The sequence below is a fragment of the Triturus cristatus genome, chromosome 9 (assembly GCF_964204655.1).
Source record: "Triturus cristatus chromosome 9, aTriCri1.1, whole genome shotgun sequence".
Classification (NCBI taxonomy): domain Eukaryota; kingdom Metazoa; phylum Chordata; class Amphibia; order Caudata; family Salamandridae; genus Triturus; species Triturus cristatus.
In genome coordinates this window covers 828,485,801-828,500,444 of record NC_140592.1, presented here as the reverse complement: position 1 = coordinate 828,500,444, position 14,644 = coordinate 828,485,801, and positions in this window count along the sequence as shown.

Below are 14,644 nucleotides of genomic sequence, written 5' to 3'. Positions count from 1 at the left end.
TCTGGCATCATGGAAAAAAGACTTTGTACTCCCACTGGCCTATTTTGTGGTTCCCCTTGCCACCCAAGAGTTTGGAAAAGGCAATGAATTAGGACATTCTGTCCTTCTTGGACTCGAGCCATCTTTTGGATTCCTCGCAATATGGTTTTGGATCTAACCACTGTACTGAGTTCGCCTTGGTGGTAGCTATTGAGGAAATAAGAATGATAGTTGACAAGGGAGGGAAAGCAGCATTGATTCGTCTTGACCTATCCACCACTTTTGTTACTGTCGAACATGCACTTTTTATTAGCAGGCTTGAGACTATTGGTTTTAAAGACGCAGAGCTTGCCCTTCTTGTTTCTTTCCTGCATGACTGAGAGCAAGTGGCTGCTCTCAATCAATTAATCAATCAGGGTATGGAGAGCGCACTACTCACCCGTTAGGGTCAAAAGGCGCTGGTGGAGAGGGGTGCAGCTCCGTTGGGGTTATCTGAAGAGCCAGGTCTTGAGGTCCTTCCTCAACTGGAGCAGTGTAGGGCTTTGCCGGGGGTGGAGGGGGGGTTGTTCCAGGTTTTAGATGCAAGGTAGGAGAAGGACTTTCCACCTGCTCTGGTCCTGTATAAGCATGGGACAGTGGTCTGATGTTGTGGAGGGCCTTGTATACACGAGTGAGCAGCTTGGATGTCATTCTTCTTTCGATGGGGAGCCAGTGGAGATTGCAAAGGTGTTGGGTGATATGGTTGTGCTGGGGGATGTCAAGGATTAGTCTGGCTGCGGTGTTCTGGACGGTCTGGAGCTTGTGGAGGAGTTTTTAATTGGTTCTGTCATAGAGGGCGTGGCTGTAGTCCAGTCTGCTGATGATGAGGGTGATGAAGCAAGGACTCATGGAAAAGAGACTTGCTCAGAAGCAATCCACTCGTTTAACTTACTAAAAAGTTATTAGTAACTGTTTTGTGAAAACTTATACACACCACATGAACACGCGGGTTAGTGAAGCTTGAGCATGTATATACTAACGCAGATAACACTGGAAAAGGACTAATATCACTCTAAACGGGAAATCTGTTCTGCACATGCGTCAACTACATCTATGTACAATAACGAAATAACGCTTGGAAGGAAATTCTGGCGCATGAGCAGAAGCTTTAAAAATGGAGTCTTGGAGGCTCACATGCATGGCACCTGCTTGACTGAAATGAAAACAAGCTATTTTACTAATGCTTATGCGGGAAAAGTAATAATAAATAAATTGGGATAGAGTAGAAGTGGGTAGTATACAGTATAATCGCTTTATTTGAGAAACTAATATTTGTCTTCTGACCTTTATCATTAGTGCGTATTTGGGCCTTTCTCGTGTAACTGAATGAGCTGAGTGACGCGAAGTACGCGCATGCCTACTGAGTGAAACCATGATAGCCATGACAAAGCAGTTGAAAGGAAGCCAAGATCAGATGCTACGGCGTGAGAAAGAGATGATGTAGAGTTCAACTATGAAGACATTTATTATAATTTGTATTGACATTGTTACATTTAGCGTATGGGAATGGAATTTATGAATAAAAAGTAAGGGGATGGGTTACGAACTATGTTTTAGCTGAATTTTATGACATGCAAGCATAGTGTGATGAAGACCCCCCTTGGCCTAAGAAATGAAATTTTGTATTTTCCCGATATTGAAACTTTAATAGGTGGAACATGCAGAAACCGAAGGTATAATTAAGATTGCTTTAGTTAGTTAGTTAGAAGCTGAGTCGGAGATGCTGATGAAGCTGAAGCTGAACAGGAGAGTTTGGGATGCTGAGGTGCAGATGAAGAATTAAAGAAGTGCAGAGCTAGGTGTAGGGAGCTGATTCCAGAACCTGAAGCAGAAGTTTCTATCCTAATTCAATTGGGTTAGAACAGAAGATTGCGGACGAATCTTGAGGAGAAAGAGAGTGTCAGAGAGGGGTGCGGCGGAATCGTCGGTATTCTAGAGAGGTCTACTATCCTGTCCTGATTCCTGTCCTGAAGCCTTTTTTCCTGTCCTATCTTAGGGGACCTTTACCAGCCGTTTGGCCAGGGGGTTGGTCTTCCTCACCATCCTTGGTAAATATAATTTCTCGTTATTTGCAAATGTTCTTTTCTCTCTGTCCTCTCCCTTTCTGAGCATTGATTATTGTATGAGTCTGATGCAAATGCATGGTGTTTATTAATCAAATTCTCGCTCCCATGAATGTTGGTGACTGCACTGTAATTTTGAGATGCTTCACATGCGTTTAATTTAGAGAAGGATTTAAAACTTTCCTGAGTCTGTGGTTTATTTATCACATTTAAAGTATAAGTAAGTTAGCTTTATGCTATTCTCACCATCAACTAGTTCAAGTAATGGTCCATCGACCAGAAGACTTAACTTTTTGATCCTTGAAGGGTTAGTTAGAAATTGAACAAAAGTGTTAAATAACTAATCCTGAACATTGTGAAAATCACACACTTGACAACCAGCGGTTTCACGCACTGTGAGTTTATGGGCCCAGGTGAGTATATGGTAGTGGAGTATCTGTTGTTGTTGAACTGCTGGATCAAGGGCATGTGTGAGTGGGTTTTTTTGGATTCAGATGGGTTCCATTTAAATGTTTTTCAGAGTATTTTGAAGATGAAGCATGCCAAGGAAACGGCGTTGAGCTGGCGGTTCAAAGTGATGAGTCCAGTATGATGCCAAGGTTACATGAATGGTCTGTGGGGTGGGTGTGTTTCCAAGGGCAGGGGGAAACCATTTGTCGTCCCAAGCTGAGTGGAGCCGAAGATGGGGACAACTGTTTTCTCTGAGTTAAGTTTCAGGCAGCTGTTCTTCATCCAGGTTTCATCCCTTCTTGGAAGTTGAACCTGCTGATTTAGGGTTCCTTGGGGAGGGAGAGAATAAGCTGGGTGTCATCGGTGTAGGAAACAATGTTGCACCTGTGATTTCTGATGATGGTTGTGCGGGGGGGTCATGAAGATGTTGAAGAGGATGGGGCTGAGGGAGGACCCCTGGGGTACTCCGCATCTAGTCTCTGTCAGTTGTGAGAGGTAGGACGGGAGCCTGATTCACTGTGTTCCGCCTGTGAGGAATGAGCATATCCAGGATAGGGCCTTTCCTCGGATCCCAGCCTCGTGGAGTCTTGTGGTTAGTGTGCGGTGGGGACGGTGTCGAAGTATGCTGATAGGTCCAGGAGGATGAGGGCTGCTGTTTGGCCCTGGTTGAGGAAGTCATGGTATCCTCAGTGGTGGTGAGAAGGGTGCTTCGGAGTGGATGCTCTTCATGGTCTTTAAGGTGTCTTCTGTTGTGAGTGGGTTCCAAGTAAGTACGGTCTTCTGGGTGGCATCGCTGGGGGTGGGGATTGAGGCAGTGCAGTGGGCTTGGTTGTCAAAGTTGTCGTACAGCGTCTTAGTCTTGAGGTGAAAGAAGGAGCTGAGTCTGTTGCAGAGGTCCCGGGAGGGTGGGACGTCTGTTGTTTCGCTGCCAGATTTGGCAAATTCATGTATGAAGGAGAAGAGTTCCTTGGAGTTGTGGGCATTGGAGATGATTCCTTCTTGGATGAAGTTCTTCTTTATAGATTTGATGAGGTGGTGGTGTGCTGTGATGGCTGTTCTGTAAGCGGTGCATGTTTCATAGGTTTTGCTGTTTCTCCATGTCTTCTCAAGTAGTCATCAGGAGTGATTGGATTCTTGGTGTGCCATGGTGAACCAGCTCACTTTCTTGTTGTGCCATCCTGTAGCTTTCTGGAGGGGGGTGAGTGTGTCAGCGCAGTTGGTGATCCATCAGTGGAGGTTGCTTGCCATAGTGTTGGTGTCTGGCGTCGTTGAAGGTGGAGTGCTTGTGAGGGCGGAAGTGAGATGTTTTTTGGTGACTTTGTTCCAACTTCTGTGGGGGAGGTGTAACGCGTGCTTATGTGCAGTGGGTTTTCTAAAGGAGAAGCGGATGCAAAAGTGGTCTATCCAGAGCAGTTCCATGGTGTGGCTGTAGAAGATGCTTTTTCCTCCTTTGAACACAGGGTTGAGTGTGTGTTCAGCTGTGTGAGTGGGGACGGTGACTTCAGTTCTATGTTGGTGAGGCTCTCTAGGAGGGCGGTGGTCTTAGGGTGATCGTGGTTATCCAGGTTTAAGTTTCGGTCTCGGAGTAGTATGTAGTCTGTGGAGGCGAGGGCGTGGAGTGTGATGAAGTCGGCAATGATGTCAGAAAAAAGGAGCACAGGCCAGGTGGTGTGGAGACAAGGGTTCCACAGAGTGTCATTTTGGGGTTGGTCTGGATCTGGAAGTGGAGAGGTTCCATTGGGCGGTGAGGTGTTGTCTGGGTCGGTGGTTGTCATGTGGAGGGAGCTTTTGTGGGTGATGGTGATGCCTTCATCTCTGATCCCATCTCCCTCCGGTGTGAGGTGCCCAAGTATCTTCCCTCAGCCCTATACATTTTATAACATTTAAGTCACCCCTCTGGCCAACTTAAACCACAGCTAATGTTTTTCAGTTATCTCCTAATCAGATGACACAAATTGTGGTGTCGAGGTTAAGGAGGTGGCTAGAAAATGTTACAACTGCATGGCACATATAGTGATCTGGATGCAGGAACATTAGCAAAAATTGAACTTGGACAAGACTAAGGTATTACCTTCTGGAAATGACACCACCTTCTGGAAAACCTCTTGGTGACCGTCCAATCTAGGTTCACTCCTGTCTCCAGTGCAGAATGTTAGGAATCTAGGAGTTATAGTTCTGTCAACTATGACTCCTAGATTCCTAGCTTTTTGCACAACTATGTTTTTCTGATCAAATCAGCTCCTTATGCTTCTTTCTGCTCAGAATCCTAAAAATCTTTCCCTTTATTCTTCAGATTTACAGAGTACAATCATTGTGGCACCTGTCATCACGTGAATAGACTTTTATAATGCCTTTTTATGGGTACCCAGATTTGTTTTCTGCAGAAACTTAAACCTCTTCAATATACAACAGCCAGGCTGATCTTGAAAAATACAACATTTATTTTGGTTTTTAAATCCATTCGAAGTCTGCACTGGCTACCAGTCAGTGAAAGGATCAATCTTAAAGCACTCTGCCTGGTGCATAAAGCTCTTATTCTGACAGGTCCGGAGTATTTTCAGAAAATCTTTTTATAGCATATACCTGGCAGTATGCTTAGATCTAGTTGAGCCAAATTAGAGGCTATCCCCAGGATCAACAATATGAGATGGGGCGGCAGGAGTTTCTCATTCTGTACTTGCAAACTCTGGAACTCCTTGCCATTAAATCTGAGATCCTAATCTAATTTACTTCAGTCTAGGAAAATGTTATCAACCTGCATGCTTTTAAATAATGTTGTTCTTTTGGTTAGTCTTTTCTTTTGGAACGCCAGCTCCTAGACACCACTGTGCATTCGCGCTTTATATGCTTTTTACTTACTGACTAACTTACTCATTGTCAACCAATACTTCCCACGATTTCAATACTCCCTGGCAATCTCTTGAGGTAAACACAAGCGCAAAGTGTCCCCCAATTTATCAGCAGGGATTTTGGAGTCAGAGGGAGACACGATGTTTCACTAAAATATGGTGCATTTACTACCCTCTGGAATGCTTCACAGTCCTAATGTCTCGCAGCAGCTTCAAGTTCCTCCCATGCTGTTGCCCTGATTTCACCCTTCCTCCTTTTTTTATTGAGCTCTAATAAGGAAGCCTACATTCTCTAATTTCCTCCGTTGGTCTTTGTTTCCTTTTAAGAGCAGCTAAAAGTTGTTTGCAAGCAGTGGAACAGGTGTGATTAAACTAACCACATCCCTCTTCCCATTGTCGATGGGACTTAACAGTTAATCTATGGAGAATGGCAGTTCAGAGGGATTCGAAAGAGTAGACTATGTCAAGAGGGTCTTTGTCACTGTCCAAGCATGTCTCAAAGTTGGTCCCACCTTGCCTAATAAGTCGACCAGGAACCTAGAAGGGTCAATTTGCAGTCCCCTCATGTCAATCGGATTCCTTGATTTTCAGAATATTTAATCACCATCCCCTTCTCCCCGCTCACATTCCACACCCATAGAAATGATAGGGGAAAGGGGATTATGATCACTTAGGCACTTGGCGATTACTTTTGACACCAGCATACAAATAGACGATGGAAGTAAAATAAAGTCAACAGTACTGCCCAATCCTTTCCCTGTGAATTTCGGGGACCTAGGATCATCAGAGACAGTATTATCTGGATAGGAGATGAATAAGTTGTATTTTACATTTAGATTATTTAATGATTCACCATGTAAGGCATGCCTGAAATGGTGCAAACATATCCCGTTCATATCAGTAAAGCTAAAGACCTTTTCACTGTGAAACATTTAGGTACCATTAATTAGTACCATTTAAATCTCCCACCCACATGATTTGTAGTGATGTTTAAGATTTATTCAACTTCATGTTGATGTTGGACTCTAGGGGTTCACCTACATGCTTACATGAATGATCAAAAATATTATGATAAAAAATTATTAACAACACCTTACTCCCCACGCCCAAAGTTGAACAGCGTTTGATAGTTAGGTGTGGCAGATAACAACTTTGTCAGAATGTCTATCGATCAAATGATACTAGCACAGCCAGCCCTCCCTTAGCTCTACCAGCGGTAGAGTGTGTGGCAGGGTTAAAGAAAGTATAAAAACCAATGACGTTAAAATCTTCTGTATGCCACATTTCTTGACAACAAATCAAGTCATAGGAACTAGTAAAGGATAACCTAACTTGGTCGTTCAGTTTTGAACGCAAACTTGCAAACTTCCTATTTCAAAGGTTAATTTTTTGACACTGAGTGATGCGTCCCTCGATGTGTTCGGGATCCCAAAGACCATTAACACCTTTCGAAAAATGGCTCCACACCAAGACTTCTAACTTGCACCCTATTAATGAACTTTATCATATTTTCCTAGCTTTTAGGGAATGACAGACTTTTGTCAGAAAACCAACATTTTTTACACAGTTTTGGCATTTTTCTGGGACATAGCCTTTTTTTGCAATTTTTTGTGCTTTCATCCTCCTTCCAGTTAATGGTAGAAATGGGTGTGAAAGCAATAATGGATCCTGGAAAGCTATACATTTTAGAAAAGTAGATCAAATTCCGAATTCAGCAAGGGGTCATTTGTGTAGATCCATCAAGGTTTCTTTTTAAAAACTAACAGTTAAATAGAGGAAAAATTTACAATTAGTTGAAAAAAACAGCCTTTGTGTAAACGTTTTTACCTGTAACTTCTTCTAATTATGACAGCTCTTTGAAAGCAATATACCGTTACATCCACTGGACCTTCCTGATTGTGGGGATATATAGGACTTGTAGGTTCACCAAGAACCCGACGAACCCAGAGTCAAAAACTGAGCAGCAATTTGCAATGGTTTTTTATTATGTTCCGGGTATATAGCAATTATTGTGGGAAAATGTATACAGGGAAAAATCGGTATGAAAGACACCTATGTATTTCTGAAATGGGAACAAATTATAGAGTTTAGAAACAGTACATATTTGCACATTTTCAAACTTGGGAATACTCATACTAGCATGAGAATTATCGGTCATTTTTCAAAATGACTTCTTTTTTACACAATGTCTATCATTTGGAAGGGATAAATGCATCAAAAATCAATCGCCAATAACAGTTGCATTACAAATCTGAATTACCCTAAGTCTCCCAATAAAAATGGTACCTCACTTGTGTGGATAGGCATAGTGCCCACGACAGGAAATGGCTCAAAACCCAACGTGAACACACCACATTTTCACAAAGAAAATGTACCCTTTTTTTGCAAAGTGTCTAGCTGTAGTTTTTGAACACTAGCTCTTCCGACACCTAAGGAAACGTAGCAAACCTATACATTTTTTAAAACTAGACACCCAGGGGAATCCAGGATGGGGTGACTTGACTGCCTACCACTAGGTTCTGTTACCCAGAATCCCTTGCAAACCTAAAACATTGTTAAAAAAAACACATTGGAATTTGATGGATACACAAACTTCCACCCACCCCGCGTTCCCCAAAGTATTCAGAGAAAAATGGTACCTCACTTGTGTGGGTCGGCCTAGTGCCCGCGACAGGAAACGGCGCAAAACGCAACATGGTCACACCTCAATTTCGCAGTGAAAAATTACCCTTTTTTGGCAAAGTGCCTAGCTGTCGTTTTTGAACCATAGATCTACCGGGACCTAGGGAAACCTAGCAAACCTATACATTTTTGAAAACTAGATACCCAGGGGAATCCAGGATGGGGTGACTTGACTGCCTCCCACCAGGTACTGTTACCCAGAATCCCTTGCAAACCTTATAAATTGTCCCCAAAAACTAATTTTCCCCACATTTCTATGGTGGAAAGCTCTGGAATCTGCGTGGATCCACAATTTTCCACCCACCCCGCGTTCCCCAAAGTCTTTCGAGAAAAAAGGTACCTCACTTGTGTGGGTCGGCCTAGTGTCCGCGACAGGAAACGGCGCAAAACGCAACGTGGTCACACCTCAATTTTGCAGTGAAAAATGACCCTTTTTTGGCAAAGTGCCTAGCTGTAGTTTTTGAACCTTAGCTCTGCGGGCACCTTCGGAAACCTAGCAAACCTATACATTTTTGAAAATTAGACAACCAGGGGAATCCAGGATGGGGTGACTTGACTGCCTCCCACCAGGGTCTGTTACCCATAATCCCTTGCAAACCAAATTGTCAAAATAAACACATTTTCCCCACATTTCTGTGGTGGAAAGTTCTGGAATCTGCGTGGATCCACAAATTTGCACCCACCCCGCGTTCCCCTAAGTCTTAAGAGAAAAATGATACCTCACTTGTGCGGGTCGACCTAGTGCCCGTGAGAGGAAACGGCGCAAAACGTTACGTGGTCACACCTCAATTTCGCTGTGAAAAATGACCCTTTTTTGGCAAAGTGCCTAGCTGTCGTTTTTGAACCATAGATCTGCCGGGACCTAGGGAAACATAGCAAACCTATACATTTTTGAAAACTAGACACCCAGGGGAATCCAGGATTGGGTGACTTAGCTGCCTCCCACCAGGTTCTGTTACCCAGAATCCCATGCCAACCTAAAAAATTGTCCAAAAAAACACATTTTCTCCACATTTCTGTGGTGGAAAGTTCTGGAATCTGCGCGGATCCACAATTTCCCACCCATCCCGCGTTCCCCAAAGTCTTCCGAGAAAAAGGTACCTCACTTGTGTGGGTCGGCCTAGTGTTCGTGACAGGAAACGGCGCAAAACGCAACGTGGTCACACCTCAATTTCGCAGTGAAAAAAATGACCCTTTTTTGGCAAAGTGCCTAGCTGTAGTTTTTTAACCCTAGCTCTGCGGGCACCTTAGGAAACTTAGCAAACCTATACATTTTTGAAAACTAGACACCCAGCAGAATCCAGGATGGGGTGACTTGACTGCCTCCCACCAGGGTCTGTTACCCAGAATCCCTTGTAAACCTAAAAAATTGTCAAAAAACACATTTTCCCCACATTTCTGTGGTGGAAAGTTCTGGAATCTGCGTGGATCCACAAATTTCCACCCACCACGCGTTCCCCAAAGTCTTCCAAGAAAAATGATACCTCACTTGTGTGGCTAGGCCAAGTGCCCGCGACAGGAAACGGCGCAAAACTCAACATGGTCACACCTCAATTTCGCTGTGAAAAATGACCCTTTTTTGACAAAGTGCCTAGCTGTCGTTTTTGAACCATAGATCTGCCGGGACCTAGGGAAACCTAGCAAACCTATACATTTTTGAAAACTAGACACCCAGGGGAATCCAGGATTGGGTGACTTAGCTGCCTCCCACCAGGTTCTGTTACCCAGAATCCCATGCCAACCTAAAACATTGTCCGAAAAAACACATTTTCTCCACATTTCTGTGGTGGAAAGTTCTGGAATCTGCGTGGATCCACAATTTCCCACCCACCCAGCGTTCCCCAAAGTCTTCCGAGAAAAAGGTACCTCACTTGTGTGGGTCGGCCTAGTGTTCGTGACAGGAAACAGCGCAAAACACAACGTGGTCACACCTCAATTTCGCAGTGAAAAATGACCCTTTTTTGGCAAACTTAGCAAACCTATACATTTTTGAAAACTAGACACCCAGGAGAATCCAGGATGGGATGACTTGACTGCCTCCCACCAGGGTCTGTTACCCAGAATCCCTTGTAAACCTAAAAAATTGTCAAAAAAACACATTTTCCCCACATTTCTGTGGTGGAAAGTTCTGGAATCTGCGTGGATCCACAAATTTCCACCCACCACGCGTTCCCCAAAGTCTTCCAAGAAAAATGATACCTCACTTGTGTGGCTCGGCCAAGTGCCCGCGACAGGAAACGGCGCAAAACTCAACATGGTCAACCTCAATTTCGCAGTGAAAAATGACCCTTTTTTGGCAAAGTGCCTAGCTGTAGTTTTTGAACCTTATCTCTGCGGGCACCTAGGGAAACCTAGCAAACCTATACATTTTTGAGAACTAGACAAAAAACAAGGAGTGTAACAAGTGATATGACACATAGAAAGAGAAAAACACCATTAATGATTGTTTTTGTGCAGGAAGAGATATCTTCCTGCACATAAACAATCATCCCTGCAATGCAGACACCTTTGCACTATGGCACAAGGGTGTCTGTGTTGGCGCCTGGCAGCTATTTTTAGCATCAGTGCTAGGGAAACCAGCGATAACAGTGGTGCATCCCTGCATTTTGGAAATTACGCATCACAGCTCTGCAATATTTGCTGCGCGGCCATACGGCGTCATGTCCTTATACATATGCCCCATTGTGGTAGTACAAAAGCACACCTTACCGGAGGTGCCCTGTGTGCTAAATTTGTCTTGGTAGCATTTACATTGTATTAGCTTCCCCAGGGATGCAACAGACTGCCATTGCCAGTGCTCCCACATGTACGACAGCTCAGCCTACTGCCACAGGTGAGGCATCAGCCTGTGAGGAAATTTGTTAGTGTGTAGCAATTGGCTGCACCGCCTGGAAGGGAATGTATGGATGGCAGAATTTGATTGTTTGTGTATTTGCCATTTATATCCAAGGGCCATACCTCACAGCAAAATTACAATGTCCTCATTTGTGGCCAACATGATCCTCAGTCACGTTCTTCATGCTATGGTAGATCACTATGCATGCCTTTGCGTGACCTCCTACATACATTTATAGTAAGCCTGGGTAAATCACATCATAACTACACTCTGCATCAAGGTTTTGTTGCCTGTGAATAGCAGTGGGTGTTTCACATGCAACACTGTTGCACTGGCAAAGTATAGTATGTAACATTTGTACGCGTGATATGAGATCACATTATGGATTGGACATGTGGATACAGTTACAGATGTAGTATAAGTAGAATGTAATTTTGGGACTGTGTTCCCATGCACATGCTATGTGGATAACTTCAAAGTCCTCATACTATGACTTCCCTCTAATATCATCCACAAGTATGAGGCCGTCTAAATGGCTAGCAGTAGGAGACACACACACACAGTCATTGTACACTATCTATGTTATTACCACACCATGTTAATTGTGGCTGGAAATGGAGAACTATCTGCAACAGGTAGTTCTCATGCACACTATTTCATTTGTACAAGATGATGTTCAATGCTGTGTGTTACCCATAGCTATATACATTAGCATTTATTAACAACTAGATTAACAATGTTAGATTAGATCTTTCATCATTGTGTGATATCATGTACATCACTTATGGTTCTGAGAAGAAATTGTTTATGATGTTGTCCCTCTGCCGTGTTGTGGCAACTGATGGTGCAGGTCGATGAGGCTCCTCATCTTCCTCCTCCTCATCGCCCAGCAGTTCCTGCTCCCCATTGTCATCAGCCCATGGTATATTTGTCCTGACACATATTTTGTGCAATATGCAGAACACCAATATAATTTTACACACCATAGGTGGCTAGTATAGCCAACTGCCCCTATATATGTCAAGGCTCTGGAAGCGGGATTTTATAACTCCAAATGTTCCCTCAATGATGAACATGGAGCTGCATAAAGCATGATTGTAGATCCGCTGGGCTTCCGTTATGGGGTTTTTCAGAGGAGTCATGACCCACGGCAAAGAAAGGCGGTGTACAATTAGTCATGACAAAGGATGCCCCAACATTAATGTCCAATCTGTTATGCGTTCTGTTTGACTCAAACTCCTTGCTTACTTTAAAAGACATGCTATGACATTGTGTGGCATACGTGCAAGTAGGGACTGGACATGATTGACACTGTGCTACACACAAAAGTGTGTAGTCCTATGTAATGCACTTACTATTTGTCATACTGCTGAGGGCCAATGTCATGCAGGTGATGAATTGACAGCAGTAAAGAGAATCAATTTGCCATTGAGTAGAAACTTCTCACATTCACCTATTGTGTCTACTATTGGCTACTATTGCCATTCCTCAACTGATACCTGTTTGATTTGACAACATGTAACACGAGCAGGTGATGTGGAATACTTCAGTCACACATATTTTGCATTGAGAGATGTAGTCAATGTTGTTCAATGTGTACCGCCATGGGAAGGATAGTGAGTGGATATTAATGTGGTACAATGTCCACTATGGTGACAATACACAAGGTATTAGAGATGTGCGTTAATTGTGCTCTGTACAGTGTAACTGGTAGGATAACTACACTACAGTGTCACACTGCTTGTGGACAGTGTAGGCTATATTTTCCAAATGATTCTGTGCCCAGGGATTGTGGCTGTGCAGGCACAACCTGTGCTGCATTGCTCCAAGACAGACACAATATTTCCATGATAACTGTGCTGTTGCCTGCCATGGGAGATGTAGTTTGTGCATGAGGCTGCAGTTTGCTGCAAAGTCTAGGGCCTTGGATGAATGATGTAGTGGTTTGTGCGCAGCAAAACTGTATGCACATAGGATGTGATGTGCGTATATGAGTGATATAATGGTGCCTGGTACGGATAATCATGTGAGGTTCATATATTTTCTCAGTTTCACAGATCTGGGATACATCTCATGCCTCATGACCATGGGACTTATATGTGGACACACAAAGTAGAGACAGTGATTGTCTTGCTTCAACAGGGTGTGTGTTTGTTGCATTTATGACTCTCTTTGACACTATTGAATGCACACACATGGCCTCATTTAGCAGTTGTCGCCACTGGGCAGCAATGAATGTAATATGGCTGTCCTGACCTGCATCCGAAGGGAAGGGGTGGAATGTGCCCTGTTCATCACATACGATACCAAAGGGGATGATGGACGGAGCGCTTGAGCAAATCAAACACTCACCCCAAATCAAATGATCTTTGTTTAATCCATCATCATTCTTTAGCTCACTCCACCACCCCAGTTCAGATATGGCCATCTGCAAATCAGTCTGACCCTGTTCCTCAGGGGAACAGTCCAGCCCGAACTGCCAAGCCATGTCTTCCCTGGACCGGAAACAAGCATCCTGGGACCGGTTTCGGGTTCATAACCCTCATCAGCCAGGCTATCTTGAATCCAGTGGCAAAGTGACTAAGGGACCCACGTCTGGGCATGGACGGAGCTCTTGAGCAAATCAAACACTCACCCCCATTCAACTGATCAGGGTTTAATCCATCATCAGTCTTTAACTCACTCTACCACCCCAGTTCAGACATGGCCATATGCAAATCAGTCTGACCCTGTGCCTTATGGGAACAGTCCAGCCCGAACTGCCAAGCCATGTCTTCCCTGGACCAGAAACAAGCATCCTGGGACCGGTTTCGGGTTCATAACCCTCATCAGCCAGGCTATCTTTAATCCAGTGCCAAAGTGAGCAAGGGACCCACGTCTGGGCATACTCTGCCAACTTAGGGCGAACAAAGCGATACCAAAGGGGATGATGGACGGAGCACTTGAGCAAATCAAACACTCACCCCCAGTCAACTGATCTGGGTTTAATCCATCATCATTCTTTAGCTCACTCCACCACCCCAGTTTAGACATGGCCATATGCAAATCAGTCTGACCCTTTGCCTCATGGGAACAGTCCAGCCTGAACTGCCAAGCCATGTCTTCCCTTGACCGGAAACAAGCATCCTGGGGCCGGTTTCGGGTTCATAATCCTCATCAGCCAGGCTATCTTGAATCCAGTGGCAAAGTGAGCAAGGGACCCATGTCTGGGCATACCCTGCCAACTTAGGGCGAACAAAGCGATACCAAAGGGGATGATGGACGGAGCACTTGAGCAAATCAAGCACTTACCCCCAGTCAACTGATCTGGGTTTAATCTATCATCATTCTTTAACTCACTCCACCACCCCAGTTCAGACATGGCCATATGCAAATCAGTCTGACCCTGTGCCTCATGGGAAAAGTCCAGCCCGAACTGCCAAGCCATGTCTTCCCTAGAACGGAAACAAGCATCCTGGGACCGGTTTCGGGTTCATAACCCTCATCAGCCAGGCTATCTTGAATCCAGTGGCAAAGTGAGCAAGGGACCCACATCTGGGCACACCCTGCCAACTTAGGGCAACCAAAGCGATACCAAAGGGGATGATGGACGGAGCGCTTGAGCAAATTAAACACTCACCGCCAGTCAACTGATCTGGGTTTAATCCATCATCATTCTTTAACTCACTCCACCATCCCAGTTCAGACATGGCCATATGCAAATCAGTCTGACCCTCTGCCTCATGGGAATAGTCCAGCCCGAACTG